This window comes from Carettochelys insculpta, chromosome 25 (assembly GCF_033958435.1).
Source record: "Carettochelys insculpta isolate YL-2023 chromosome 25, ASM3395843v1, whole genome shotgun sequence".
Classification (NCBI taxonomy): domain Eukaryota; kingdom Metazoa; phylum Chordata; order Testudines; family Carettochelyidae; genus Carettochelys; species Carettochelys insculpta.
In genome coordinates this window covers 7,700,532-7,704,921 of record NC_134161.1, presented here as the reverse complement: position 1 = coordinate 7,704,921, position 4,390 = coordinate 7,700,532, and the positions used below count along the sequence as shown (strand labels likewise).

Genomic DNA, 4,390 nt, shown 5'->3' with positions numbered 1-4,390 from the left:
ACCCCGAGTTCCCCCCGCACCCCTCACCCCCAGGCGCCCCCCCGGCGCCCCTCGCGCCGGGATCCCCCCGCGCCCCTCGCCCGAGCTCGCCCCCGCCCCGCCGCAGAGGCTGCCGAGAAGTTTCCAAACTTTGGCTGGAAGTTTGGCGGAGCGCGGAGAGCTCCCCCGCCCGCCGGGGCCCCTCGCCTCTTACCCCTCCTCCGCCCCTCTCCCTGGACTCTGGACTGCACATGGGCTGCTCGGGCACTTTCGACCTCCCGGCGCATCGGGGGAGTGGCCCGCCCTGAGTGCCAGGGGCTGGTGCCCTGGTGCCTTGGGACCGCCTATCCCGCTCCTGCCCTGCTACCCCCTCGCCCCCAGCAGCCCGGCCCCCGCCTCCCGCTGCCCCCTCCTTGGGGCTCTTAAACTGCTTTTTTTCCTCCCTCTCTCCTTTCATTCAGTCCCTCCCGTCACTTCCTTCACTGAACACAACCCACAGAGACCTGCCTTAAAGAGACAGGGCACCTCTCCGCCTTTAAAGGGCCAGTGCGGCAGCGCGCACAGCTGCTCCCCAGCTGGGCTCTCATGCAGCCCAAGAGGAGCAGAAGGGGAAGCTGGAAGGCAGGGGATAAAGGCAGCTTTGTGGAGCAGTTCTTCCCTAATTGCTGTCTCCTCCAAACACCCCCCCCCGCCCCGCTCACCCTGTCCTCTGGTTTCAGGCTGGTGTCATGATGATTTACATGGACTGGGAACATTTTCCCTTGTCCTCAAGTCAGGGTCCAGCCTGCAAGTTTCCTTTTCTTTCCCTGCAGCCTGAAATTGCTTTGCCCTTTAAGTCTGATACGAACAAGACGGAGAAGCTGTCGTCACAACAAAGCCAGCAGAGAAACCGAGATAAAAGGTTCTTTCTAAATGTGGACGTGTAAATGGACAAAATGACTATTATTTACCGAGCAGGCTGAACTTAGTGCAGAGAAGGGACCAAATTTAGACGTCTGCGCTGGTGCAAATTTCACACACTCTGGCCTCTGCAATGTGCATCTTACACCAATATAGATTTTCTCTACAGTCCCTTACTTACCCTCATCCCCACTTCCGATAATGTGTAACCTATAACCGTCCTGCACATTGCTTTTTAATCTGTCCCGCAGTCTCTTGTCCTGAATCAGTTACAGTGTAAGTCTCCAATTCTGCCCTTGGCTGGCTACACTCAGTTCTTCAATCAGTTCCAGATGAGCAGCTGTTTGTGCCCATGCAGGGCCCCATTGGTTTCCAGGAGGATCTAACCGCAGGATCAGGACCTAAACAGCGAGGAACAACGTTCCAAACAGAAGGCAGGGAGCTATTGCAAGACATGGGAAAAGACTTAAATCCCAGACCAGAACAAAACTCCAGAGTAAAACCCGTTTGCCTGACTGGTGCCTCCTTGCATTCCATGCACATGAGAAAGGCAGGGAAGATTTGATCCTAATTTTGTATAACTTCTTTCAAACAAACTGTATCCTTGAATGCTTTCCATTACAGTAGCAGAGCTAAAAACAGGGGAGGGCGGGAGAAATTAAAAGCACGGGCAGGGGGGTCAAAAAGAGAATTCAGCTCAGGTACGAAAACAGAGGGAAGGTCAACAAGGTGGGAAAAGAGACCAGGAGATCTTTACAGAGGGCTGGAAACAGCAGACCAGAAGGCTGTTGCATACAGAGCAGAGAGGTCATGCAAAGGGATGGAGAGAATAGCACCACCCGATGAAGGGAAAAGAAGGAAATTCAGTGAGTTTAGCTAGAACCAGGGGCGGGGGATGGAGGAGTTCAAAATGATAAGCCACGTTCTACTCACAGCAGAAATCTATACTGGCCTCAATGGAGTTATTCCAATTTTAGCAGGCTGTAACAGAACTGGATCTGCACTTCCTGCATGGGATAGGCAGGCCTATATTTGAAGTCCATAGCTGTTAATGGATGCTGTGTACTCACTTTCTGCGGTGGGCAGGGGAATGGGTGGATTCCTGGATGTGCCTCTCAGTGTGTTGTCCCTGGTGGTAAAGTTGGGCAGGTATTGTAGTTCTGTGTTGTTATTTCCCACAGCAAGGGGCAACCAGGGGATCTCTGAGATATAGCACTGCCCAAGAGCAACTCCTTGTGTGGTATAGCCCACATGCCACCACTTGCTTGGTAGGGACACAATCTGTCCTTGAATTTGTCTTGAAAAGGGCAGTTCCCAACTGGAGCTGGGAAGGAATGGCACCGGCACACAATACAACATGACTTCACCAAGTCAAGCAGCAGAGGTCTGCAATGTGGCTCTGAAGGTACACACCCTGCTGAAGACCAAAAGGGCCCCAAACATTGGCAGAGGACAGAATTAAAGAATAAGATACAACTGTGAGTGCGAGGAATTGAGATGCACATGCATGAGAGGGAAGAACTGTCTTTTGCGGAGGTTTGAAGAGAGAGGTAGCGCTAACAAGAAAGAACAACAAATATGGTAGGTGTCCCAGAAAGAAACATCCAAATGAATTAGTGGTGGTGGAGAATAAATGACCATGAGGAGCAGGGGGAGAAGCTGCTATAGGTATATGCCAGAGCTAGACGCACTGGGCTAGATCCTCACTGGTGTAAATCAGCTTAGCCTAATGGAATGTGCATATATTTCTTGCAACTGTGAATCTGGAAATTGATTAGCAGCCATTTTCCAGAATTATAAATGGAGCCAGTATCCTGGCTGATAATTAAGGCTGCCTGACACCATTCTAAGGTTCTGCTTAAGTCACTTATGCACTTATAACTTTGCCAGACTGTAACACTTTGAGCAGGAATTATCCAGGTCAGGTATCTCCTTTAGGCTGATTTGAGGGGGAGGAGAGTTTACAGTTAAGAATTCATTCCTTTTGGAGAATGATGTTCATAGAAAATAAGTTGTTTGGTCATGTTAAAGAACAATTCTTTCAACTGTTTCATTGGCAAGCTCCAGTGTCTTCATGTTTTGGAGTAGGGACTCGATATTTGCACAAGGACTGTCCTGGGCCATTCCTGTGAAAATCTGACCAAACTATCAACCTGAAAAAAATTGAATTCTCAAGTGCTCATTAGAGACATGTTACAGCTTGTGGCCAAATTCTCCAAAGCTGCTTTCTGCAGTGAGCATGGTCCATCCCTTCTCACCTCCTACACGTGGCCAGATTGCTAATGCCACATCCACAAAAAGGGTGAAGCAGGATGTTCCTTGCTTCTGGTTGTTGGGAACCACTGTGGGAAAGGCACTGGGACTTAGGACAAGGAGTGTGTCTATTCTGTGCTTTCAGCGGTCCTCAGTTTGGCCTCCAGGCATCAAGGAGGAGACAGAGAAGACTGATGCACTGAAATCCCATGGGGTGAGAAACGAGGCTGGAGGGTGAGAGGAGCCAGAGGAAGGCAGGGAGGAGAAGGGGAAAGGAGCAGGGAGAACTTGGGATAGATCATGGGATAGGGGAGAGGAGCAGTGAGGAACTGAGACAGGTTGGGGTCACAGGGACAGAAGGATCTATAGACATTACAGCGCACATCCCCACAGAGCCTGCAATTAAACCCAAAAGTCCTCAGCGCCACACACATCTGCTGTCCACATGCAGCTGTGAAATCTATCAGCAAAGTATATGTCTTCGTCCCTTCTAAAGAGAGCCCTCCTAGGGGACAGTAGCTTACGACTGCTACCAATGCTTCATTAGTTCAAGTGGTAGAGGTGTGCAGTGTGGCTGTAAAGGTCCATTCCCTGATGAAGACCAAAAGTGGGGGTCATGAGTGGGTGTGTGTGTGAGACACATGATGGATTTTCTCAAAAAGTAGTATAGGCACATGTAATGAAAAACTGTATGATGATGCACACACACAAGGGAGCACAGGAAACCTTAATTCTGCCATTTCTTGATTTCTAACGGCTTGACTTTCCAACCTTGACATCTTTCGAACAATAGATTTTTAAAATATATACTAAAATATATAGGCTTATACTACTGTAAATGAAATAGATTATGATTATGATGATGATTATTATTACTATTACTATTATTATTGCTTTCCAGTAGCATGTAGGAACCCCAATGGGGGCTCATAGCCCTCTTATGCTCAGTGCTGTATAAACACACAGACGAAGTCTGGCCCTGTATTAAAGAGCCTAAATAAACAAGACAAACAAATAGAGGCACAAGAAATAAATGATTTCGCAGCACAGACCTTGTAAGTTATCATTCCTCTCCCATTCTCAGGCTGCCACAGCCAATCTTTTGCCCAGTCCATGTTCCAACCCCCTGCTCTTTGCTTCTTATCCACCCCCACACCCCAAAAAAAGGAGAGAATTCAGAATCAGGCCTTCTCTGTCTTTATAAGCTCATCATGAAGTAAGTGATCGATCTGAATTTCAGAAATCACTAGAGTCTGAT

The 4,390-nt window shown here is 48.9% G+C and overlaps 1 long non-coding RNA gene across 1 annotated transcript; it reads left to right on the top strand.

Moving 5' to 3' along the window:
• Positions 1–95: 95 nt before the first annotated feature.
• On the top strand, positions 96–1,394 carry LOC142001573 (uncharacterized). Its single transcript, XR_012642526.1, has 2 exons — positions 96–880; positions 1,238–1,394. It is a non-coding gene; the product is annotated as an uncharacterized LOC142001573 (long non-coding RNA).
• The last annotated feature ends 2,996 nt before the right edge of the window (positions 1,395–4,390 follow it).